We start from the raw sequence: 15,552 nt of genomic DNA on the forward strand, positions 1-15,552 counted from the left end.
ACTCTCGTATCCTGAACCCAAGCCTTGCCTTTATTGACAGGAAAGCACAAGAGTTCAAAACAAATCTCTCTTAAGAGACCCAGCAGTGCTGTACTTAAGATCCGAGGCAGGCCTGAGAGAATGTCAGAGCAAAGCCTAGTTTTCACGTCCTCCAGCCTCACGTTGTTACTCAGCAGGCCAAATGCGACATGCTCAGAGTGAGAGTAAACGTGCTTTTTCCTCCGATGCTGAGATGCAAAACAGGCCATGTTTAACTGAGGACAACAGCCAAGTAGTTTACAAACACTCTGAAATAGGTGCCTTATTTCAGCCACCTTCCAGTGATTAATTTCCTTGGTAAATGTTTTTTTTAAAAAAAAGAAAGTTACAAATATTGGCAAAGCAAGTATCAGCATCTGTGATAGCTAATCTCATTATAACATATGGAACAACTGAGCAGATCATTTGAAAGGCACAACATATTTTATAAGGTGAACACAAGATTTTTCTGTGGACACTTCGTAACACTGCAAATGCTATGCCCTTGCAAAGGTATAAATACATTTTTCACAAATATACAATCAAATCATCTTCAACGGGCATGTAAGATAGCTAAGAGCAATAACAATAAGACAAGCCTTCTCTGTTGGAATTGAAAAGTAACAGCCACATCAAGCTTTATTTGGTAGAAATATTTTAAGAGCAAGCATCTTTCTGGCTGACCGGCAGATTTTTACATTTATAACAGAATTCAAACTGATTACTTTTATATCTTGTTATAGAACTTATGCCAAGCTTCATAAAAGAATGCTCAATGGGCAATGCACACAAAGCAGAATATCTTACAAAAGGAAAATTCCTCCAGTACCTTTTTCCCTAACTGAACACACGATTACGTCTAGTACTAAAGCATGAAATCTGTCAAATGCACAGCAAACAACATTTTGAAAGTAGTCAAAGTACTGCTAAAATAACAAAGCTGGAGTTAAGACAAGAAGGTTTAGGAGTTAAGGGAAAATGTAGTGCGTCTTCAGAAAACTGAACCACAGTGGTAAATAAACACTAAATGGCATTATGGCATTAGTGTTACCAGTTACTTTTTTGAGGTAAACTCAGAAATACATAAGGGAGCAGGGACAGTGATGTTGGCTCACTGAGATGAGAAGTGTCTCAATGCCCAGCTCAAAAGGTTTTGAAATAAACTTAGGAGAACACCAAGTTCTTCATATAAGGCTGTAAATGCACATCTCTTGGCTCTTGAGTTCATAGTGCTTTGACAACTGTCCTTTGACAGCTACAGGTAGGATAACTGTTTGAGATAATCAGTGAACCATGATGGATTTCAACTGAAGAACAAGTAAAACAATGACAGGCCTTTACTCCATTACGCTGTACATGTATTCACAAGTAGCAGATACACAGTAATACCTTTGTGGCAACAGCCAAGACAGTGCGTTTAAAACAAAACAAAGCAAAACAAAAAAATAGTGCAGGGCACAAAGCAGGCAGAATTCTGGGATTCCAAGGATTAAGAATATTCAAAACTTAACCCACCTCTTTAAGAACACTGGCAGAACCTAGTTACTTCTAAACCCTTTTTGAATAACTTGGAATACATAAAAAAACGGTACAAACAAGAATCTGTCACATTTAATTCAGACAATCTGCTGATTGTTTACTGTCAGAATTATTTCTTATAGCTGACAAATGCCTGCACAGTTTTCAAAAATACAAAAAATAGGGATGGAGTTCACTACATTTTTTTTCCCCCCTCAATCTGGTACGCAGCTTTATGAAAACAACAGATAAATTGCTCAAAAAAGGTGTTTAAAATTATATTAAAATCAAGTTAAACTAACAGCTATCACTGGGTTTCTTACAAATTAAAAAGAAAAAAAAAAAATCTTCACTTCCACTGCCAATGTCAAACTTCCTCTTACATCCTTGATGAGGCACATTTCTTTGCAAAACAAAGTTAATAATTTATGCAAGAAAGAGAGCAAATACAATAATTTCCTTAAATTAACATTTACATTTATACATTTTCCTTCTTGATCATTTCACAGAAAATAATCATCAGATTTTCCTTGAAAATGCAGGTGTGTTTTGAAAAAAACACCTAATGCAAAGTTTCCTTAAGGCACAACACAAAGTGAATCCTGAACCCTCACATTTCGACTGTGACAGAAATAAAAGGGTAGCTGAACTGATGTTGATACCATTAAATTTGAAAGGAACAGGGGAAAAAAGCAACAACAAGATGCTTTCTGAGAACAGCATTGACAACCAATGTCACAGAGGGTAGTATAGATAAAATAATAGTGCATTACATCTGTCCTTTAAGGCTTTTCATGGTATGCCTTTATTAAATGGGCTGTTGCTAAGGAACAGGGATGAAGCAAGCTATGCACTGAATTTGCATTTTCCTTTAAAGGGCACTGTTATAATTTTAAGATCCATAAATATTGGGACTGACATTACACCTCAAGGAGGCGATTGTGTGGGATTGTGTGTGGGCTCTTGTGCACCATGCAATTTTTTTTATTTTTGTTATTTATTTTTTTTCAGGGAGGGTGTTTAAAGAGCGACAAAAAAGACAAAAACAAATGATAAAGACAGGATATCAAATAAATACAAAAAAAGTTTACATTTTTAAAATGGGTATAGCAAATGGCCATTGCGACTCCAGTGCTCTCAGCTTTGGGTATCACAGGAATATCATAATCCTTATACTTTGGATATTTACTACTACTTTTAAGCAACATCTTCATGTTAGGAATTAGGAAGCAGGTCTTCTTGGTTGTGCGTTTTAATCGTCACATTTGGCGTGCCCATTAGAGGTATGTTTCGAGCCTTGACATGTGGCAGCTCCTAGCATTCCTATCCCACTGATGGGATATTAGGATACAAGTAACCCACTGCCTTACCATTTCAGGAATGAAAACCTTTACTTCATATTTTTGTATGTACTTTGGGAAAACTCTTTTCTCCGTTGTATAGATTACTGTGCCTGAAAACATATGACCCTGCACTTTCATCACACACTGCATCTTTACTTTTACTGACTACAGTACTATACATATAGTTTTAGCTGAAGTCAATTCAAACATGGAATATTTTCATGATAATCTTCAACTCAGAAACCAGACCTAAAACTCAAAAAGTTTCATCCAATTTAACTGCACGGTTTTTATTTACACAATAGTAGCATTTGCCAAAATGCACATATTTTTTCCTGACATCGATATAATTTTTCCATAGAGAAATACAGAAATACTGTACATTTTGCCAAATACATATTTTATGCCAAATAAAATACAGCAGACAGCAGGTGGAGCAGTGATTACAGCCATCACTCTGCACTTGAAGGATCAGGGTTTGAATCCCTGTTTGAGCTGCAGTCCGCTTGAGAGAAAGCACCCTGATTTGTCTATCCATATAAATGAGTAAATAATTGTAAGAAGCTTGGTACAGAAACTTAGCATAAGTGGCTTTGTAGAAAAGTCTGCAAAATATAAATAAATAAATAAATAAATAAATAAATAAATACTACTAATATAATGATAACAAAAACTGCAGGTGGAGTATCAACTTGTAGCTGACTCTTGGTCAAAAACACTCTCTAAGGGGAAGTCAGAACTGCTGTCAGTCCAAATCGCCACCGGTGGTTTTAATCTCAGCTTTGTGCCCCCACATAACACTGCTCCTTATCTCACCTCATCAGAGGTACGCTGCAGACACACAGAAAAATTGCTTTTCCCACTTGTTTTTCCCGACACAGCTCTCCACAGCTAAAAGAATTTCAGCTGACTGGGGTTCTATCAACAAATGCTCCAAGATTCATCTCTATTATATTAAGTGCATGAGTAATGGATCTATAATGACCTCAGTGGAGATAATGAAACCACGCTTCCACCACCTGCTCACCAAGATGTCAGCGCCCTTACACTGCTGTTGACTGCCAGCCAATCAGTCATATTTGTCAACCCTCTCGTGTCCCACGTCTACCACCCCAGCAAGACATGCAGACGTCATGCCGAAGGAGCCCAGTATCAGTGGAGTGTTCAGCACATAGCATTTGTTTCTATAATACCAGCCCAGATTTGTTTTTTCAGCCATTACTGAGTCTCAGCATTATTAATCCTCATTAATAAAAATGGCAAAGTTCCCAGATGTGTCAACAAGAAAAAAAGATATGATATAATCAGGAATATGTTGATGAGTACAAGAGTAACTCAACACAGAGGAAAGAACCAATGGTATTTTTACCCTTCCAACCCTTATCAATGAACACTTACTCACTGCAAGGTCACACTAGTCCAGAGCTGGATGGATAGGGTGTGAGGCAGGGTAGGGTACACCCTGTTTGGGATAGTAGTCCATCACAGGGTCATCACACACCTGGAACACATGTCTTTAGACTGTGGGAAGAAACCCAGGTGAACACAGGGTGATTAAATTCCACACAGACTGAGCCAGATTCGAACCCATATGTAAACCTCAGCCCAGGAGCTGTGAGGCACCAGCAGTACCTGCTCTAACACTGTGCCACTGAAATATATTTTCAGGCCTAAAGAGTTTGAAAACAAATAAATAATAAATAAAATAAAAATCAAAACAGAAGGTATCAAAAAGGGATGCTATTTAGTGGAAATGTGATTCCATTTGAAATTCCACTGCTGTTTTGAAACCAGTTCACAGTCAGTCTTGATTCTTCTTTTGCATCCCAGAAGATGTCCAAAGCTGCAACCTCCGCAGTTCCCAAACAATAATAATAATAATAATAATAATAATAATAATAATAATAATAATAATAATAATAATAATAATAATAAAAAGGCTGCAACACTTTCCATGGAAAGCCCCATTGGCCAACAGCAAGTATATCTAATCTCTGAAAGAAAAGCACAGGACACACTCCAAACTGAATTTCATATTCTTTCACTCGGGCGTTCAACACAACAGCAGCAGGCAATCTGGGACCTAAACAGACCCTGTGTCTTGTTATACTCAAAGCCCAAACCGTTCTCCACTATTGCTTCCAAAGCCTGTGAACCTGCAGGCTCAGTTAGAGATATCTCCAGCGAGCCGGTACAAATCTACTGAACTTTGATTTGCCTCAAAGCTTTACTCATTTGTCCAGAGACGACGTGACAGTTGCCCATCAGCCCCAGTCACGAGTGCGTCTCATCAATATAAAACATTAAACATCCCATAAATGTGTAAAAAACAAAATACACAGGACAACCTTAATGGGTTTCCTATGGAAGAGCTTTTTTTTTTTTCCTCTTTCCAAAAACCGGATTAATCATTTTTGTATCCGCATTAGAGAGTTTAAAACTAAAAGTGCACAGAAAATGGTCCCGTTTAAAGGAAAGAAATATGCCTAAAAATTTGGAAAACACAAGTACACATTGCTAACACTTTGCTTAAAATCAAAGTTTAAATTAGGGGGAAAAAAAAAAGGACACGTTTTAAACGTAATTCTCATTTACATCTGCAGAATGAGCTAAAACATCAGCTTCCCACAGGAACCTTGCTGGGTGGTAGCCATGGTAACAGACTCCATCCTCCAGAAACATGACATCTATTCAGCCCAGTCTGAACAGAAGCAAAATATTATCAGCTAAGCACAGAAAAGGAACAGAGATGGACACCGACTGGTATGTGAATCACTATCAGAAATGAAGACTTCAATTATTTGAGCTTTAAGTATACCGATTATTTTTTTTTAATTAGAATCCTCATGCCCGCAAAACTGGTTTTACTAAGTATAGTAGACCATTTAATTTGATAATCTGTTACGTGCTTAATAATTTTATACTCATTGCAATATGCATTTTATAACATAAAATGGCAATTTTTGTTATATTTAAATTTATAGCATATATTTAATTAGTTGAGCCTCTTCTCTAAAGCAATTCACAAGGTTAGGTTGGAAAACAGCTATTTATGGTTACCTTAACACAATTTCACTGTAATTTCTACTACATTGACCACTAGGAGTGGGATTCAAAACTTGGTCTGTCAAAGCAGGCATGGCTCTAACCATGATGCTACTTGCTTCTCTGTGTATTTGCCAACACAAAATTATACATTTACTTCATGGTATTTGAGCAATTACACATATTAAGCAGTTAGTGTTTACTACAGTACTGACGCAGCGGACAGTTAGTGCCGCATGGTGTCTGGGTTCGAATGGGGTTTTGCAAGTTCTGCTCAAATTAACATGGGTTACCAATCCAAAGACAAGTAAACTTATTAATTTTTACTGTCATCAGGGTGTATTTGTACAAGTGATAGCGTTCAGACAATGTCCTACCTTGCCCTCTATGCTTCCTGTATGGAAAAGCCATTTCTGAAAATGGATAGTATTAACCAGTTACATATTCTTGAGTTACTGCAAAACCATACAGGGCTGAATTTGTTGGGAAAGTATGAAGATGGGGGCACGAATGGTGGCATAGTGGTTTGAGCTGCCTCCTTGCATTCGAAGGATGCGGGTTTGAATCCTCATGCTGTAGTACCTGTTTAGCAAGTCATTTACCCTAAAAAACTGCTCCAGTAAAAATTACCCAGCTGTATGAATACATAGATTAGTATAAGTATCTTAACACTGTTGCTTCGGAGAAAAGAGTCAGTGAAATAAATGTGTAAGAGAACCTGTAGCTGTGCTTCTGCTTGCTGAAGTATCCCAAATCACCTTCGAAACCAACTCTTCACTAAGTTTACTTCGCTTTACTCCAGTTTGTTCTAACCAGTACCAAGATTCAGAATCTTTACCATAAAGATATGCACATGAGGGCACTGAGAAAGTGCACATGCATCTGCCAAAGTGGGCACCTAGTGGGTTTGAGGAGATCTATTCTGGGTGGCAACTGGGTTCCCCCAAGCACCCACCCTACCCTACCCTACCCTACCCCACCGCATCCTCCTCTCCCCTTTGTAGTCGCATGTGTTCTCCCTGCTTGACACTTTCTCCTCCTCACGGCTGGTTGTGCAACGTCCGTTATGCAAGCCGGGGCCGTTTCCAAGGAGAGCATGCGGAGGATGGTGCCTGTCTGCTGTGTGAAGTTCCACCATCTCTGGGGTGGGAGAGGGAGCTGGACTTCTCCCAACTCCTCAGGTACACCTACGAGGCGTATTGGGATGCTGGTGCACACAGGCTCTGCAGCAATCGCCAAAATAAATAAACAAAATCTCATCTCTGTCCCACCCCTTCCTCTCATGTGGTGAGGAGAAACACAGTGTCCCAAAAGGGACAAGGCCCAACTCAGAATCACATTGATTGGACTGCCAGGCAGCCACAAAGTTTTTTGACAGCAGATAATGCCTTTTTCAGTGTTTATTTCTTTTAAAGAGCCTTAAAGGTTTTCTTTAAATAAAAAACATATACATTCTAACACAAATAAATGCAGTCTTTACTTACATAAATGATTAAATAATAAAAAGGATCTCTGTGCTTCTGTAAGCATCAACTATAAATATACAATGTTTTATGGCTTTGTATCGATCAGGTTGCAAATTCTAACGTGCCTCTGCATCTTGACCTTGGGAAATGGCAATTAATGAATTGTGGCCTTCAGAACACACTGGTGCTGTGCTCCTGGCGTGCTGCGCATTTCAATGAACTTCTGTCAGTTCTGCTTGTTCTTCAAAAGGGGCTTGGCACCATACTTGAGGATGGGCCTGAAGAACAACATACCTCTGTTCCACCTGCTGCAGCACTACTATAGTACTGGCCAAAAATTTTACTTTGCTCTTTATCAGTACCATCTTAGGTTAAGAACTATGGAAAAATAAATTGAAGAAAACACGGAATTTAAGGAAGTCTTTCATTTGATGGTCCCTTTTTTTTTTAGGAACCCAGTTGAAATTTGAACAGAAGTGCAAGCACATTTCAAGCATCATTAACAGTCCCTGGTCTGGTAACAATAAGAAATGAGTCACAGGAGATGTGGTATGAACTATTTTGAATGCTGAACAACTCTGCTGTAATGTTAGACTGACGAGTTGGTCTACCGAGTACCTGCAAACGAGACTGCCATGGTAATACTGACCATCGCCTCACTACAAACATGCTGATGATCAGCTTTGAACTGTAATGGCTTTACTCAAAATCTTTCTTTGATATGCCCCATACTAACAACAATGCACACATTTATGGAGCAAATGACAGCCATTCCATTGAAGAGCCAGCCCTGTGCAAGCCAGTCCTTATACAGAACTGTCCCTTATGACACTTTTGTAAACACCACATATGTGCTGACATCATCAACTGGTAAACATCAGCAAGGGCCCATAAAGGCCATTCGTAAGACCGTCATAACTATTTTACAGTCACAAAATGATGAAACTTGGCTGATAGTGTTGCAGCTACATTCAAATTCTGAATGGATTACTTTGTTCTGCATTGTCCTAAAATTTTGTTTACCTTGTCATCTATGTATGGCTTTGAAAGTACATAGTTGTATAACACAATTTATTCTGTTTCAGAAAATGCTGTTGGGATTGTAGCAATATTGACAATAAATGGATGTAAAAAGACTGATGAAATTGCTTGATAGTTGCATTGAATTGGCATCTTGTCATTATATGCTTATTATTTATTTGTCAGAAACAAAAAGTGCCTGATTTGTATGAATCAACTTTATCACTTTACATGATTTCAGCTTTTTTTTTTTTTTTTAATATTGGTTATACAATTTACTTAAAGCAGAGATCATTAGGTGTCATTTAGGTTTCATTGTTACAATTTTAAGCAACAGTTACTTTCAGTTTATCATACATGATTGCCAATGTAAAAGCAATAGCACATTCTGAACAGAGTAGCATAATATACTGTATTATATACTGTGTTCCATGGTAACAAGTAACATAAGTTTCAAGTGGTGAGTCAAACAGTCCATAAGCAATGCACAGAGCTTTTATATCATGTAAACGTTCATAAATCACACATGGCTTATGAAGATATTACGAAGGTATTATGCATGATCATCCATCTAAAAGATTACTGATTAAAGTACTTGAAACACTGGAAAAACACAGACAACCAAAAGTATTTTGGATCATCTGAGAAAGCTCTCACTCTGCAGGAGTAATATTGTTTTGTTTTCTTTATTTCCTAAAATAAACTTATTTAGCTGGAGTAATTCAGGATAAGAACCTTTCTTAAGAGTACTACAGCAAATAGTGAAGAGTAGGGACTGAACTTTACCTTCACTAAGCCCTGATTTTTAACCACTTTGGCATCTGCTGTCGCACAACACATTAAACATAATGAAACTGTAACCTGAAAAAGCACCTGAAAAGGCTTCTTTCGGGGCTCCGGTTCAATATAGGCTATTAGTCAACTCTTATTAACCGCAATGAAATGGACCAATTAACCTACTACGCTTCCTGTTAACATTTCTCTGATCGTCCCACATCTTAACAGAATTAAAAGCCATAACTGAAAAAGCAACTTGTCGCTAAAATAAGATTAAATAGCTACTGATCCTGACTCATCAAATGAAGGTGCTTAAATTAAATACTTAATTTTTACAGCTCTTCATGCCCATCAATCCTTATGTACAGTATTGCAGGCAGTAAACTCCTACTACAGAGTCAGTGCTGGTACCGGCATACTAATAAGTGGGTAGTATTAAATACCCCAAAAAATCAGTTTTACTTACAAAAGTCTGAGAACTGTCATATCACTATTACACATATCATGTACACTTTCACCTCAGTAGATGGGGTGTCAGTCAGGTCTTCCTGATGTCACAGCTCTGAATTAATTGAACAAAACAATCCTGGAATTGTAAATACATATTACCATTTCTAAGCATTACTATCCAGCTAAATTAATTGTCAAATATGCCCTTTATACCCTAACTGTTTAACTCTGGTGACCCAATAGAAATGCAGTGTTCATTTGCAACATCTTTCTCAAATTAAACTTCCTATTTTAAGGCCCAAATGTAAAAAAAGGCACATAATTATCACCTTCGTTTAAGTGAAATACAACAACTTTAACCTCTGTCAAAAAGCATCAGGCAACAAAAATGCCCATAATATGGCTAGATTAATTTCATTCACAGTGTGAGATGACAATATTTCAAACTTTTTCTGTACAGGGCATAATGTGTTTAATTAACCAGTAAGCACACTACTTCAAAACTACAGCTAATTCTTTTTGTACTTTGTTTAAACAATGAATAAGAATGTTATCAGCAGAAGCCAGACTGTAACAAACATTGCGAACAAGGCTGGCGAAAGATCTCAACCTGCAGAACGGCTCTCACGTGTTTACCATATAAAAAGACAGAAAATTGCTGCTGTGACTAATATAGTAACTATAAGGATTGGTGATGGTACCACTGGACATTTCTAATCACATTGCTATGGACACCACTCTATGGTTAACAATACATGATGTGTCAGTCATCAAGTTCATGATCAATATCATCAGCTCTTTTGATCCTAACCATTACGGGACCAAAATCAAATTTTCAAGGATTGGCCAACTACTACTGCAGCAATGACAACGGTAATAAGAACCATGTGCTACTGGGAAAAGGTGTGAGTGGTTACAAGCAACCTGGACAGGAACTGTCCATGCTGTTAGGACTCATGGGGTGATAACAGGGATCTCAAAAACAACGGGATGGACTCCCTCTGTGACCAGGCGAGCCACTTGTGCTGCAACGGGCCGGCCCCCCGCTTGCATGTTGCGGATACAAACCGTCTGGCGAGTGGGTGGAAAGGGGGCCTGCCGAAGTAGGCGGGTGGCAAGACAAGTTGAGTCGCTAGAAACCAGGAGGCACTTTGTCACTTTAAGTGAGACGGCCACTGTTCCCCGCTCACCGATGATGATGGGTGATAATATATGTGCTAACTGGAGGCCAAAGGGACCATATAACATCTGCCCGTGTAGGACCGTGTTTCGAATCACCACCCCACCCACGTAACACTGCTCAACAGCTCTGAGGCCGAGAAAAGTCTCAGATTAGGTTATTCCTCCTGCAAGCAACACAGTGGAAAGAGCCATTTCACCAGTTAATGGAGCAACCCTTTGAATGAAGTCCTATTTTATTGCTTCCACTTACAATCTTGAGACTTTCAAAGAAACAATGAGCAAGCATGGTCTGTTTTCTCTGACTCCAGAATATGCAAAAACCCAAAGACTTCATTACTTTTTTTTTCCCCCCCAAAAAAGTGATCATTTTAAGGTGGTAAAAAGCTTTTTTTTTTTTTTTTTTTTTTTAAAAAAAAAAAAAAAAAAGTAAATCTTACTGAATAAAAACCAGCGACTCAACTGCTGAGCTGCATAAATTGAGATCATCTGAGTAAAAAGCTATAGGTGGTGGAGAGGAAGGCCTAATCATGAAAAGAGCTGAGCAGACCCATATTAGCAGATGGAAAGACTGGGAAACCTGGCAAGAACGGAGCTAAAACTTACCCCGGCTTCAACTAGAGATGGATCTCTTTGTGGAGACCCACTGAGCTACTTCTGTACAGCAGACTTATTCCGATCTATACGGATCAGTGGGGGAGACAAAATACAAAAAGCTAAACGATGAAAACACAGGATTATGACTTAAAATGATTTACGTTTAAAATTATAGCCTCCCTCTGTATAAATTTAACCACTATATAGAAACTATCTTCATTTATCCATTCACCCTTTGTCATTAACCACTTGTCCAATGCATAGTGTTCCAGGATTAACCACAGAAGCATAGGACAGGATACCAGTCCATTTCAGGGCAACTCACTCACTCACACACATATACACACACCATCTGAAACTGCTTGTCCTACAGGCTTGCAGGGAGCCAGAGCCTAACCCGGCAACACAGGGTGTAAGGCTAGAGGGGGAGGGGACACACCCAGGACAAGACGCCAGTCTGTCACAAGGCACCCCAAGCGGGACTCGAACCCCAGACCTAACGGAGATCAGGACCCAGTCCAACCCACTGCGCCACCGCACCCCCCTATCTCAGGGCAACTGCACACACCATTTCACATATACATTCACAAAAAGGGCAATTTTGAGAAGTCAGTTCACTTGAAACACGTCTTCAGACAGTGACAGAATCCAGTGCACTCAGTGGAAACCCACGTGTTATGTGGAAAAACATAGAGAATCCACATAAAATGAGTCAGAATAAAAACCATATTGAAACCCCAGGAGATGTGAGGCACTTGTGCTACCTGCTGTGTCATTGTGCCACCCGGAAATTATTTAGCATACTATTATCCCTAATACAAAAGGATTAACTGATTTTGATGGACTGAAGTGCTGAGGCCATCATCTCTAGTCTTTTCCATTGTTAATCTTAGCTTACTGATGCACAAAGTACTCATAAAGAATGACTACTGAAGCACTCATACATAGATAAGTGTTACTGAAGTACAAGGAATTCTTACATTTCAGCAAGGGACAAGCTGTCTTAAAGATGTGGCAAGATTGACTGGCCTTCTATGCCTCACTGAGTCAATTAAATATCAGCGGCCTTGAGGTCCTTCTATGTATTCTAATTTCCAGCAGTCAGATTAGAAGGGTTTCACTCAAGGGCCCTCTTCAGGACAGCCACTATTGTTTTCATGTGAGTAGACAAAGTCTGGTGACGAAGAATTTGTAGCAAAACAAACCTGAAGAACAGAATTCAAAACTGCATTGCCACACTTTTTCATTACAAGACCAAAAAAAAAAAAAAAAAAAAACTGTTGGAACATTAAGTAAAAAAAAAAAAAATATAAGTTGTGCAACCACATTGGGACAAGGCCCCTTACACTGAGTAATACCAATAACAAAGTCAACACTGTAACTATCATGCAATACAGTGTCTTACCATAGTAAGAGGAAATTTCCCTATTCACTTGCAATAAATAATACCACTTGAAAATTATTATTTAGTAACAACCTACATCACTTTTAAAATTTCTGGAAACATTTTAACAAATATAGCCACAAGGGCAAATTGCCTACTTACCATTCAACAATATTTGGGACGATAAAATGATGTATGATCTGGGCAAATAAACATATACAGGTCAAGAAGCAATTAAGCTCGTCGGTCGTGTGCAAATTGACGGCTTGGAAAAATGTTTAACATGCAAGTTGTTGGCATTCCATTGTTATAGTTTTGTGCTGTAAACAACTGATGTAATGTATTTTTTTTTTAAAGAAGTTATGTATTTTAGAATTAGTCTTACAATGCAAGCCCTTTTTTCCCCTCATAAGACTGGTACTTAAGACTTGCTGAAATTGCCCCAAAAGGGGTTAAATGTAAAAAACGATTTCTGATTATGCATCATACTCGTAAAGTGGAAAGACTCACAACAGCGGAAACAGGCTGTCGAAATATATCAATATATTCCCCACACAAACTCCTAAAAAATAAGTCAGCCTCTCCTGCAATTACAATCAACCCTGAGATGAACAATTACTCCTGCTTGATTTAACCTGTTATTCTCTCAACATTTTCTGTAAAACATGTTAAAAATTGTATTAAAGTTGAATTTAGCAGCTAAATAAAAATTAGGCTGTATTGTCTTGGGTTCACATTCAAAATAACAAAAGAGCATCATGTTTCAGTGTGTCAGGTGTGAGGTGTGGGTGTAGACTGTGGACAAATCCATAAGGGAAGGGCCCAGATCTATATGTGGATCACCCCATACTTGGAAGGAATTTCTCCTCGGCTTGGTTTCAGCTGGCCTACGTGGTTTCTCCTACAGTGCCTCACTCGTCCGCCTACTATATACCGATGCAGTCAGGGTCTGTCCAGCAAAATACTGCATAGTATACTCAGAGTACAATTTATCCTTATATAATACTCTATTCTGTAGCTAAACCCAGAGTGCATTCAAAAGGTCACATTTAAAGCAAATGACAATCCAACGTACCTTAAATGTAGTGCATTATACATTTTTTTTAATAATTAATGGAGATTCCAAAACAATATTTACATAAAATTAATTTCCAGCATTTACTTTTTCAAATACATTCAACTACTCTAACTTTATTAGCCATTTTTATGTATTAATGCTATATCTTTTTTTACACTATTATTATTTAGCTGATGCTTTCTCCAAGGCTGCTTACAACATTCTGTATGTACACTAAATAACTAAATTATTTTCCCATTATTTACCCACTGAAAACATTTTATTGTACAAGTTCGGTTAAGTTCCTTGCTAAGCGTAACACAGCAAGAGCAGGGCTTCACACCTGGGACCTTTCGATTACAAGGTGACTGCTGTAACCACAAGGCTATCTCCTGCCCCCATTTAATGTAAATTAGTTGTCACTTATTCTCTGTGTACATCATTTTAGTCATTATGATTGATTGCTTTGTAAAAGAAGCTTATTGGCTGGTTACTTGATTAAGTGACTCTCTCCTGAGTAGAGAGTCTTGCACTTCCATCCTCTGTCAGGATCTCCGCTCCACCTCCTGTTGTCTGAATGCCCTCAAGTGTGCTACTCACTTTCCGGCAGATGGGAGTTTTACCTTTCCAGGGTGCTTCTACTTTATCTTTAATGCCCTTATTAGAGTAACTGTTTTGTCACGTGTCTTAATATATTGTAAGCACACTGAATCTGGCTGCATTTCTGAGACAGCTGATTCACTTCATTCTTTGCAGTTATTGTATTTTAACCTTGATGCCTCCAAGACATTCTGCATAAAGATGTTGGCCTATTTAATAAATATAATGAAGCAGTAATTGAATTAAGTATAGCCATTCACTGCTATTTTGTTATAACTACAACATATGATATGTAATGTTAAGGACAACATAGAGTTTAAAAAAATAAATAAATACTGATATATAGTCAAAATGTCCATCAGGAGGAATACTGTAAAGACCCTTAGTAATATCAAAAACTGTCAACAGTCAGATGCTAGCATTGTAAACCGTCACATTTAAGATTCACACTGAAAAGCATGCAAAACTATATACAAAAGAAAAATGGATCAAAACTATGTGAAAATGGAATAAATCAAAAGTAATTATCATATTCTGCCTTTGGTTAAAGAATTTCAGAACAAAGCATTTGGAATTTCTCCTATCATCTTTTAGGACAACCACAAAATGCACAGAAAATAAAACTGAAAGGAAATTACATTTATGAAACAATTTTGTCTTCATCGCTTCTGTAATGTTATGTGACTAGGATGGATATACCTTCGAAAAGATCGTTCTTCATTAGTCTCCGAATCTTTTTTCGCCCTGTATGAATTACATTTTTGTACATTCAACCTCTTAAACTGGCTCTAGCAAAGGTATTAAGCAAATGAATAAATAATAACAATATCCCTTGGGTGGAATGGAAATGATGTCCTTTTGCATATTTGTGCTGGCGTAGGAAACTAACAGTAATGTGTAGTGACACTAAGAAAACCACAAGGCTTTTCGAAACGCACAAGTAAATGACCAGCCTTAATATTAATTTGTCTTGTAAATAATGAATGACAACAGAGAATACAAAGTGTGCTACACTCAGGAACTACTACCTAAACTGATGTGGGGGAAAATAAAAGTACACGTTTCCCTACACATTTACATGTATTCATTTAGGAAACA

At 38.0% G+C, this 15,552-nt stretch overlaps 1 protein-coding gene across 1 annotated transcript in view; it reads right to left on the reverse strand.

Moving 5' to 3' along the window:
* Nucleotides 1-15,552, reverse strand: part of lmbrd1 (LMBR1 domain containing 1) — a 69,027-nt gene that overhangs the window by 7,736 nt on the left and 45,739 nt on the right. The gene's annotated exons all lie outside the window — the stretch shown is intronic.

This window comes from Scleropages formosus, chromosome 4 (assembly GCF_900964775.1).
Source record: "Scleropages formosus chromosome 4, fSclFor1.1, whole genome shotgun sequence".
In the NCBI taxonomy this organism is placed as follows: domain Eukaryota; kingdom Metazoa; phylum Chordata; class Actinopteri; order Osteoglossiformes; family Osteoglossidae; genus Scleropages; species Scleropages formosus.